The sequence below is a fragment of the Labrus bergylta genome, chromosome 20, assembly GCF_963930695.1.
Source record: "Labrus bergylta chromosome 20, fLabBer1.1, whole genome shotgun sequence".
NCBI lineage: Eukaryota > Metazoa > Chordata > Actinopteri > Labriformes > Labridae > Labrus > Labrus bergylta.
Window position 1 is genome coordinate 884,768 of NC_089214.1, and position 12,500 is coordinate 897,267.

Here is a 12,500-nt window from a genome sequence, read left to right on the forward strand (position 1 = left end):
GCGGAGTCGTTTCCTTCAACTCAAAGACATGGATGCCCCAACGTCTTTCTTTTTCAATCTTGAGAGATCTGTGGCTCAAAAAAAGCTGCTGACTTGTCTGAAACTGCCAGGAGGTCGAATAACAGCTGATCCAAAGGAAATGAGCAGTCACGCCATGCAGTTCTATGAGGATCTGTTTGGAGCAGAGAGTTGCAGCCAGGAGTGTCGCAGGGAGCTCCTGGAGGGTCTCCCTCAGCTCAGTGTGGAGGAGAGGTCTCTTCTGGAAGGGGAGCTGTCTCTGGAGGAGCTCACTGCTGCTGTCACTCAGATGGCAACAGGAAGAGCACCTGGAATAGATGGGTTGTCCACAGACTTTTTTAAGAGGTTCTGGAATATCCTTGGGTCTGACCTGCATAGTGTTTTAATGGAGTGTTGCAGGACCGGGTCTCTTCCTGGTTCTTGTAAGAGAGCAGTTCTTTCCTTGCTCCCCAAGAAAGGTGACCTGGCATTGTTAAAAAACTGGAGGCCGGTTGCTTTGCTTTGTGCGGACTACAAGATCCTCTCCAGAGCTTTATCGAACAGACTAAAGGACGTTCTGGGAAGTGTGGTCCATAAAGACCAGAGTTACTGTGTTCCAGACCGGACAATCATGGATAATGTTTTTCTTATCAGAGATGTCATTGATGTGTGTAAAATCTATAATCTAAATGTTGGCATTGTGTCTCTGGATCAAGAGAAGGCGTTTGACAGGGTGGATCACTCGTATTTGTTTTCTGCACTGAGGTCTTTTGGTTTTGGGGATGGTTTTGTGTCATTAGTTGGGTTGTTGTATCAGGATGCACAGTGTTTGGTGAAGATGGGGGCGGGGTTGAGTCGGCCAATCCCTGTACGGCGAGGGATCAGACAAGGTTGTCCCATCTCCGGCCAGCTGTATAGCTTGGCTATTGAGCCCTTGCTGTGCAGGTTGAGGGACCGGCTCAGCGGGCTTTCTTTGCCCGCGGCCTGTAGCATTGAATGTCCCCCTACAATTTCTGCCTATGCTGATGATGTAAACATCTTCATCTCCAATCAGGGGGACGTTCGGTGTCTGCGGGACACCCTGTCCCTGTATGAAAGGGCAACAGCTGCACGGGTGAACTGGGAAAAAAGTGGTGCCTTATTGGTGGGAGAGTGGAGGGACCAGGCAGTGCCCAGTCTGCCGGGTGGACTTGAGTGGGGGAGGGAGGGGTTGAAGGTGTTGGGGGTTTATTTGGGTACCGAGGGCTTTAAAAGTAAAAACTGGGAGGGAGTTAGGGAGAAAGTGTGCGCTCGGTTGTCTAAATGGAAATGGTTGCTACCCCAGTTGTCGTATAGGGGAAGAGTTCTGGTGGTCAATAACTTGGTTGCCTCGACTCTCTGGCACAGACTTGTGGCTTTGACACCTCCAAGAGGGCTGGTGGAGGACATTCAAAGGGCCATCCTGGACTTCTTCTGGTCAGGCAAACACTGGGTCCAGGCGGCAGTCCTCTACCTGCCGGTGGCTGAAGGGGGACATGGACTTATAGACATTCAGTCGAAAATTGCCTCATTCAGACTCCAGACTGCACAGAGACTCCTTTTCACTTGTGGTCCCAGCTGGATGGACATCGCTCGACTGCTGCTGAGGAGAGCTGGACGGCTGGGGTACACTAAGCAGCTCTTTCTGTTAAAGCTTGAGGAGGTGGATCTCACTGGATTAACATCCTTTTATATGTCTGTAATGCAGGCATGGAAAATGTACACATTCAAAAGGGAAAAAACTGAGAGTCTGGGAATGTGGATCTTTGAGGAACCGTTATTTTTTAATGATTTTATAAGGACTCCAACTTTGCAGTCAGCCAGTCTCCGGGCCAGTTTCAGAGAGGCAGGCTGCACAAAACTGGGTCACCTGGTAAGACTGACCCTGGACGCCCTCAAAGAAAGGACCAATATCACCTCCAGCCGGGTGGTTGAAAGAGTGGTGGAGGAAGTCTTTGCTGCACTTCCAGTAAAACTTGTGACATTTCTAAACATTGAGAATCTGTGTGAGCAGTGGAGTGAAGAGGGCGAATACAGCTTCCCATCTTTGTCTGTTACCCCAGATGTCGGGGAGTGGCAGGAAAGAGGAGGTGGACTGCTGTCCTTTAGTACTCCTGTTCTGGGAAAGTTCCAGGATGCAGGGAAAAAGGCACTCTATCAGTCCTGTGTTAAGGTCCTACATCTTCGTGGTCTGTCGGGAGTGAAAGAGTCGAGGTGGATCGAGTTTTTTGGCCCGGAGGTTTCCCCGAAAGGCAGCTGGCGGTCCCTGTACAAGCTGCCTGTTGAGAAGAGAACAGCAGATCTCCAGTGGAGAGTTGTGCATGGGGTTATAGCCACGAACAGATACAGAGCGCACATTGATCCAGGGGTGGGAGAGGAGTGTTTGTTTTGTTCACTAACTGAAACTTTGTCTCATCTGTTTGTTGAGTGTCCCAGGCTCTCACTCTGGTTTGTCCTTATGAAAAGCTTGTTTGAAGCTCTCGGGGAGGATTTCTCTTATGCAGTGTTTGTTTTTGGGCCAAAGTATTCTGCAAAGAAAAAGACTGTACATACACTGATGAACTTTTTATCTGGCTCTGCTAAGTTGGCCATTTGGCTTACACGCAAGAACCGAGCTCAGGGTACTGGCTGTGTGGAACCAGTGCTGGTTCTGGAGGGACTTTTGAAGGCCAGACTAAAGGTAGAATTTGCCTATTATCAAATGATGGACAATGTGCAAGACTTTAATAGTGTATGGGCTGTGGAAGAAGCTTTGTGCTCTGTGGGTGGGGATGGAGAGCTGATTATTCATTTTTGATGCAGTAAATGTTGTTTTTGTTGATGTTGTGATTTTTGTTGCACTTGTTTTGTTTTATGTTTTATTTTTTATTTATTTATTTATTTCCTTCTCTTGATCTGAGTGATGATGTGACAGTGTTATAATTTTCTCCTGGTAGTGGTAAAATAAAAGGTATTTTGAAAACCAAACCTCCATGGTCTCCTTCTCTCCTCCTCCATGTTCTCCTCCTCCATGCTCTCCTCCTATCCTCCTCCATGGTCTCCTTCTCTCCTCCTCCATGGTCTCTTCCTCTCCTCCTCCATGGTCTCCTTCTCTCCTCCTCCATGTTCTCCTCCTTCATGCTCTCCTGCTCTCCTCCTCTCCTCCTCCATGCTCTCCTCCATGCTCTCTTCCTCCTTCTCCTCCATGCTCTCCTTCTCTCCTCCTCCATGCTCTCTTTCTCTCCTCCTCCATGCTCTCCTCCATGCTCTCTTCCTCCTTCTCCTCCATGCTCTCCTCCTCTCCTCCTCGCTGCAGGGTCAGGGCTGCACCGCTCCTGTAAACATATTTACTGTGTCCACAGCGCAGAGCAGCTGAAGACAGTAACAGGTGCCTGTCAACAGCCGGCCTCATCTCCAGTGCATTAAAGGATCTCTGCTGTAGACGAGGATTAGTGTCGCCTGGCATTGTTTGTTTGCTAATTCCATCTCCAAGGTATTTGTTGAAAACAGGCAATGAATAATTGAGAGCGATTTCTAGTGGACGAAAACGAAGCCATCAGCGAGCGGAGGGAGATTAATGAGTAAGGGGTGAAACACAACGCACACCCAGAGAGCCCTGATTGGCTAAAAACACTCTGAATATGCAACATGGAGGAAAAGAGCACTGACAGGAAAACAGAAATATCTTTAAATGTGAAGTGTGTCAAAGCATCACAACGCAATATTAAGATGTTTTCTTCACGCTGAGTGTTTTCAGATTGGATCGACATGACGTCAAATAAGTCCAACTTTCTGAGAGTGTTTGACGATTACATCGTTACCGCTGCCTGAACTGAAGACTTCATCCTGAAGCAACACTCTGCATCTGTAACTCCCAACTTCCACATACCACCTGCAGCTCCTCCTGCACATATCAGGAGGTCTTCAGGAGATTTCTGCAGGTGAGAAATCTCTTTATATCTGCTCATCAGACTCAGGAGATGTTATCTTCATCTTTATTATTGATCTGCACCTTTTTGTTTTTTAGTAGCAAGCTGTACCAATATAAAGATGGCGTTTAATGTTGCAGGTTTATGCACCATCCTCCATGTCAGCATGTCCTCATGTCAGCGCTCTTAACATCAATTAAGATTTGAAAATCGTCTCGTGTGTCGCCATCATCAGCCGTCTGTAGAGCGGTCGTTACTGATCTACATTTAGAAATACTCTCTACAATAAAAAAGATGTGTAGTGTTTGTTTTCTCTATGCTCATGAAAAACAAAACAAGCCGAGGACGACACATTAAAGGTATAATATGTAGAATTGTACAATCTTTACATTAAAATATTTAAGGGAGGAACACTCCCATGATTCCCCGCCAGCCCTGATGTCATCTTTTGTGATTGTAGTTTTGATTGAGTGCCCCCTGGTGGCCGAGTCTACATACTGTATCTTTAAAAAAACAACTTAAGCAAAGCTACAACGTGAACTTGTAATCGATGATGAAGTCGATTGTTCATTTAGAATATAGAGTCACTGTTTTCTCTTTCTCGTGTTTTACCTTCAGAAATGAAAAGTGTGCAGGTTGCGTCGGGTGACAGCCGGGTGTCAGGGTCTCTGCTCTCTGCTCCAGATGGCCCAGCCCGTTGCTCCCGGGGTCCCCAGGCTCCCAGCACTCATTGACCGGGGGCCGGGGTTCTCACGGCCTGGGGGCTCAGGCCTGGCCTCTTGGGCCTTTAGGGCCTCCAAGGGGCTCCGGGGTCGCCCAGCCGTGACAGCAGAGACAAAAGAAGTGTCCCCCCCCCCCCCCCCCCACCTATCAGCCCCCTTTAATACTCACAGAAACACCAGCTCAGGGCGCCGTTTGGCCCCGGTCATCCCTGACCACAGTTGGTAGATAGCAGACGAGTCACCAAGCATTCATTAAATAACGTAAACACTATAGAACAACTTAATATGTGGCCCGTGGACCAAATGAGGCCGTGTAAAGACCTCAATATGGCCTTGCCACATCAAACTGTCAAATGAAGGCGGGGCTTAGGACATCAAACTGTCAAATTAAGGCGGGGCTTAGGACATCAAACTCTCTAATGAAGGCGGGGCTTAGGACATCAAACTGTCAAATGAAGGCGGGGCTTAGGACATCAAACTGTCTAATGAAGGCGGGGCTTAGGACATCAAACTGTCAAATGAAGGACATCAAACTGTCTAATGAAGGCGGGACTTAGGACATCAAACTGTCTAATGAAGGCGGGGCTTAGGACATCAAACTGTCTAATGAAGGCGGGACTTAGGACATCAAACTGTCTAATGAAGGCGGGGCTTAGGACATCAAACTGTCACACCGAGAAGATCAAATCATGTTGTGTGAGTGTATCATGTTGTGTGAGTGTGTGTGTGTGAGTTAGTGTGAGTGTGTGTGTGGCATGTTGTGTGAGTGTGTGTGTATCATGTTGTGTGAGTGTGTATGGTGTATAGTATGAGTGTGTGTGTGAGTGTGTTTATCATGTTGTGTGAGTGTGTGTGTGTGAGTTAGTGTGAGTGTGTGTGTGGCATGTTGTGTGAGTGTGTATGGTGTGTAGTATGAGTGTGTGTGTGAGTGTGTTTATCATGTTGTGTGAGTGTGTGGTGTAAAACTACATTAACTTCAGACTACAACATGGTGCGATGAGGAGCTGTGGTGTGTGTGTGTGTGTGTGTGTGTGTTGTGTGTGAGTGTGTGTGGTGATGGAGTGACCCTGAGGGTGATGAGAGAGAATGAGAGGATGACAGCCTGATCTTAAATAGTCTACACCTGAGAGACTGACTCAGTCTGCCCAGGTGTAGAGGAACCCCTCCCACCAGCGACCTGCAGAGACACACACACACACACACACACACACACACACACACACACACACACACACACACACGGCAGGGCACAGCAGGTGGTGGGAGGAGCAGTCACAGTGCATATATACATGTTTGTGATTTCTGGACTGTCTGAAGTGGATATATTCTTCTCAACATTTTAAAATAACCAAAATATTCATAAGAAGCTCAGAATTAGAGACAACGCCAACGATGATCCATCACATCTGACCCGTGTCATCGATTAAAATAAAGACAATCACAGGAGGTAATTATAGCCTCTCATGGAAGCAACAACACCTCCCTCCACATAAATCCACCAACACGTCTGACAGCCGATGAAATTCATCATCAGATACAAAAATGTTGCTTTAAAGGAGTCACAGCGGATCCGATGTCGCTCGACTGGCGGCGGTTTACATTTTTTACAAATCACATTGAGACGAGTCGGGAGAGAGAAAGTTCCAAACAACACGTTTCAACATTGGTTTTAACAGCTTAGCTGCCACTTCATCAAATATTGAATAAATCATTTTCTTGGCACAGCATGAACACAGCTGCAAAAAAAAAAGAACTCACATGCACAAACATGCACACACACACATCGGCGCACACACACACACACACACACACACACACACACACACACACACACACACACACACACACACACACACACACACACACACACACACACACACACACACACACACACACACACACAGGCACACAGGCACACACACATACACGTCGGCACACACACAGGCACACACACACACACAGAACGCCTTGTAGTTTGGATAAAGCAGCAGCTTTCTCTTTTGTTTTGCAGCCGAGCAGGGATTAGGCAGTGCCCGTCTTTGTCCTGCGGTTTTCCAGTTGAGCAGAACACAAGAGCCTCCACCTCCACTAATACAGTCAGACCTCCCAGCATGCCTTTCACCACACAGCCGCTAAGAAACCTGCTGCTCCAAAAGATGCTTTTCAATGAGTTATCAAATCTCCTCTATACTGTCCGTGCCTTTCAGCCGAGTCTCTTTGTCTGCTCTCCGTCCATTCAACACATCAAATAGGACTGATGGGCAGATAGATGGACAGCAGGACGCCGCGGAGCTGGACCGACCTCCCTGAGACACTGCACAGTCAAGGTAACACAACGTGAATGTTTTAGGAAGTGTTGTGCAGCTAAAGGTTCAGTACACATAAAACTCATCGTTTGCAGTACAGTATGTAAACATGATATCAGTCAAGCAGAGAAGCTGAAATCAGATTTATGTTGACAGTTTGTAACAGATTAATGTTTGGGTTGTGACCTCGGTATTAAAAAATGAAACCAATGCTGAAGTGTAAAATCCTGCAGTTCCTGGAGTGTCCACTAGAGGCTGGCTGCAGAAGCACAGGAAGTCACATACACACCCATTCTAAAAAGCCTGTTTTTACAGCAGAGATGAACATGTTTACAGCCTGGTTCAAAAAACCAAATAGGTGTGATTAGCTCATGTCTGGATGGACACACACTGTACGGGGGGTGAATGTTTTGATGACTCATCAGTTTTGATTTGATGAAGGATAAGAGTTATTCACAATAAGGCGTGTAGCTGACCTGATTGACAGGTGGGCGCGGTGTAACGGTTTGTCAGGAGGTTTAAAACCCGCCTCAGCTCCAGCTCTCAGCCTGTCGTTAGGTTGACTCAAAGTTAGACTGAGACAGCATTTCCAGCACGGAGACCGCCATCGATGGGACTCCAGCGCCCCCTGCAGGAACAGACGGGGGACGACACTCAGGCCTCGTCCAGGAATATTTACATTTAATGGTTGTGACGATTGTGGTGCCCCCTGTGGACAAAGCAGCACGTCTTATCTCATGTCTGTAGATTTGTAAGTCCCTGTTTAGATCTCATCTCTTCTAATAGTCAGAAGTTTCTCACATCAGGCGTTTTAACTCTTGAAATGAGTAGCACGCTGTAAGTCACTTCTCTTGACGCTTACTTGTTGCATTTTTTGATTTGTCTTTGTATGTTTTAAGTGTCTGCGTTTACGTCCATCGCTCTCTTCTTCGATTATCTTTTTATCTTTTTTGTCTTATCTCAAAGCGTTTTCATGCATCTGCTTTTGCAAGATGCTAAAAAGTGGATTTACTAAAGTGCTAATTTCTGTTTCAATGGTTTGAAATGATCTATTCAGAAGAATATCTTTGCTGAATTTATCACAGCGTTCTAACGTCTTGGTTTTTTAGTGTAATGACAGCTGTGAAGCTTGCTGTGCAGCCTCTCAGCAGCAGGTTGAGAGCAGACTCCAGCAGGGGTTCTGATGAGTTCATTAAAGGGCCACGTCATTATGCAGTCACAAGAGGCAGTGGTCAGCTAGGAATAACCCGGTGGTCACAGTGTGTGGCTGTGATTTTTTAGATTCTTTAAAGGTCACATATTATGCTAATCACACTTCTCCATGTGTCTCTCGTCCATCTACAAACCCCCCAATGATGAGAAAAGTCCATCCTCTCCGTCTTCTGCCTGCTCCACTTTTCAGAAAATGTGTGCTCAAACAGGGAGCACACATTGGAGATTTTCCCTTCATGACATCACAAAGGGCAGTAACCCCTCCCCCAGGTGGGTGACACTCCCACAGCTAGGTGTTTGTTCTGCCCTCTGAGTCTGCCTTCTCACCGTAAACAATAGGACATGGAGCGAGAAAGACAGAGACACCCAAGCCCTTCCAGAGAGGGGGCGTGGTCAGACACAGCTCATTTACATATTTAAAGGTACAGACACAGAAACAGCCTGTTCTAAGCAGGGCTGAAATAGAGGGGTTTATAGACATGATCAAATACAGGATCAGAGTGGATTTAGAACAAGAAACTTCACACACATGTTTTGAGGAGCTTTGAGACTTATTTACACTGAAGAGGAGGAGGAGGAGGATATGTCACCTTTAAATAATTCTGCCGCGCCACAAACTAGTTTGATATCACAGCAACAATGTGGTCGGGTTTTAGGTCGGGTACAATCACTTCTATCTGAACCACTTCTCTTGACCGCTTCCATCGCTGCAACACCTGTTGACCTGATAACTGCTCTCATATCTGACAAACTGAGGGGTGTCCAAAATGGGCGTGTGTGTGTGTGTGTGTGTGTGTGTAGGGGGGGGAGGTGTCTTAAAAGCGCCTACCTTCTCTGGTCCAAATAAATCCAGAGCATTCAGGAGCAGAATCTAAAGTTAGAAGGAGGACATACTGGCTGCTGCATTGTTGTCAGAGAAGCCAGCACTTCAACATAGCATGTTTCCTTAATGATCAGATAGTAAGATACCTTTATCATCTCACTCTCTACACAGCTCACTGACTGGATCTTTAAAAATAAACTGATATTTTTATTTTGATATGGTTTGAAATACGATGCATCCAAACAATAAGTATTCAGACAGACTCCTTCTCCTGCCTTCAGCAAATCATTACTCAGGTGAGCTGTATTCATAATTCATCGACGTGGCTGATCATCGTGTTGACTTAACATTTGGTGTGACATTTCAGCCGTGCTCACGCCTGTCATTAGCTCTCGCCACACGCCACCTCATCAAAGTCAGCCACAGAAGAGAGAAAAGGGGGATGAAGGAGGAGAAAAGAGAAGGGTAAGAAAGCATATTTTGAGACAGTATTACAGCTCGTGTGTGTGCAGGTTAATCCACACAGAGCGTGCTGTATTTGCTCATTTTGTAGAACAAACACTGAGAGAAAGATGGATGACGGCGAAACTGTTAAATATCACTCTAAACCACTGAACCGAAGTCCAACCCAGGGCCTAAACCTATCTTGCAGTGAATCTGTATCATCAGCCGTCATCCAGCGACACACTAATAGGAAACTAGTTGGTGCCAAAAAAAAGGAGCAGCAACACATTTCAGCCAATAACAACACCATCATGTTGATTCCAGAGGGGTGATATTGGATGATATTGACTGTCGGGAGTATTGCTGTGCTTCTCAAAGTCATTTCCGACCAAAGCAAGGACAAACACACACACGCACGCACACACACACACACACACACACACAGAGACACACGCACACACACACACACACACACACACACACACACACACACACACACACACACACACACACACACACACACACACACACACAGACACACACAGACACACACAGACACACGCACGCACACACACACACACACAGACACACACAGACAGACACACGCACGCACACACACACACACACACACACAGACACAGACACAGACAGACACACGCACGCACACACACACACACACAGACACACACAGACACACGCACACACACGCACGCACACACACACACACAGACACACACAGACACACGCACACACAGATACACACACAGACACACACACACACACACACACACACACACACACACACACACACACACACACACACACACACACACACACACACACACACACCAAGACATGCACACATACACTCTCAGTGATTGGCTGGTGCAGACCTGTTTCAACCTGTCAGGATGTTTGACATAATAAAACACACACATAATTGTGTGTGTGTGTGTGTGTGTGTGTGTGTGTGTGTGCATCATCTCAGTAATTGATGGTCATCTGTCATCACACACTGTTGATAATCTTCTTTGGGACGGGGGTTTGTCTGAACACGATGAGCAGCGGTCTATCTACTGTATCTGGAGACTCTAATCTGTGTTCTCGTTTACTGAAGCGCAGACGGTGACAGAGCGGTCTGCACAGTGAAAATGAGATGAATCCAAATGAAGGGTGGTGTTGGCATGATTATCGTGCGATAGCTTTCATGACAAATAAAAAAACAAAAATGTCTTACCTGCAACTTGTACCAAATCTGCGGTGGAAATGTTCTTAGGGTTGTGGCCGATTCTGAAGGTCAACGCTGGACCCAGGACGCTGCACACAAAGAAATAGAAAAGAAAAAGACAATTGATCATTTTTTTGAAGAAGACAGGATATTCTGTTTCATTAGTTTGACTTCTTGCTTTCTCTTTTTGTTTCTTGAGAATGAATATAGTTTACCTAGTGCACTCTGATCCGGGAACCTTTTTAATTTATGGTGTCATGTAAGCCCACGTGGGCTGGGCATATGGATGTATGTATGACACAATAATAAAATAAAAAACTAAAACTAAAAAAAAACACAAGTTGAGGATTTTTCAGTGATATTTATGGTCTTATTTTGACCCGGTCTCGCCCTGCCTTGGTCTTGGTCTGGTCTCAGCCTCAGAGCACTCTGGTCTCGGTTAGTCTGGTCTACAACACTACAGTCGGGTACTTTTCTGCATGATAAAAACACAGAGGTAGTGTGGGAGCAGACCAAGAACATAAAGGTGTACCAGTCTACCTATCCAGAGCTTTAGAGTTTGTAATGAACCTGGAGGACGGGTGGCAGACTGAATCAATCGAACGGAGAAACTGAGCAGAGGTGTGCATGTAAACATCACCAGAGTCCAAAACAGGTGAAAAAGTTGCAGCAACAAGACGCTTTTTTTACATGAAAAGATAAAAACCAAAATCCAGGTTCAGCCTCGGCTTCTCCAGCAGGCACAGAACATGTGAGCTGATCATCACACTAACCCGGCTGGGTCTATATTCTCCTCCGTCAGCAGCAGACCTCTCTCCCCGGAGCAGAATAAATATTTAAGGTTGGCCGTGAAATGAAATCTAACAACCCCACCTGACTCTGTGAGAACTCCCAGCAGTGTTTGGGGGTAAAATGAGTATTTTGAAGCAATCTGCAGCGAAAAAACTCATACTCATGTCTACTGTGCCGCCTTGAACATAAATAAATAGTGCTTTCATAGTCTCAGGGAAGGCTGTCTTCAAAATAAGTTTCAGCAAGCATCAATGAGCATGTCATCCCGGATGATGGAGACCCAGTCGGGGCCAATCAGTAACAAATATGGCCTATTGTTTTCAGCTGTGATTGTAGTTCCCCTGTGGGCCAATCAGCTTCACTCTGAATGCTGGAATGTAGCAGTGAGATCAATCACCGCACATTTTCTGAAAATCAGAATTAAACGAGTTACGACGGAGATTGTGATGATGAACACAACACAACAGATGCAGGACAATACCCCAAATCTGGGGAAAATCCAAACCAGGCCGTTTAGCGAGAATATTAAAATGTCAGAAGTGAGAATTAGATCCACACTGGGAGAAATGTGGATCTCATTAACGTTAATCTTTGATTCAGTCACAAACGCCCTCAGTGTCTTCAAAAGTCTCCCAGTAAGAATCTGTCTCCATCAACAGTTTCTGTAACCTGTTGAAGCTTTTCATCTGAACACATCTAAAGGCTGTGAGGCAAAGAGACTCTTTCAGTGTCAGTAAAGAGGGTGATGTTTTGTGGTGGGCGGGGCTTAGCTGGAAGCAAAACAATCCTCAAGACACCTTAGCCAACGCTAGCTAGCTAGCAAGTTGTTTTTCAGAATCAGAATCAGATCTTTGTACTCCAAGTGTTGCTGGAGATCCATCACAGTGCAGTCAGAGTGTGTGTGTGACTGTACTGATCCATCACAGTGCAGTCAGAGTGTGTGTGTGTGTGACTGTACTGATCCATCACAGTGCAGTCAGAGTGTGTGTGTGTGTGTGACTGTACTGATCCATCACAGTGCAGTCAGTGTGTGTGTGTGTGTGTGACTGT

General features: G+C 46.2%; 1 long non-coding RNA gene across 1 annotated transcript in view; it reads right to left on the bottom strand.

Annotated features, from left to right (window-relative positions):
• The window catches only part of LOC136177219 (uncharacterized), a 44,542-nt gene that overhangs the window by 21,995 nt on the left and 10,047 nt on the right, over positions 1–12,500 (bottom strand). The window contains exon 2 of the long non-coding RNA XR_010664856.1: positions 10,668–10,747. This is a non-coding gene — a long non-coding RNA (uncharacterized lncRNA). The remainder of the gene's footprint in view (positions 1–10,667; positions 10,748–12,500) is intronic.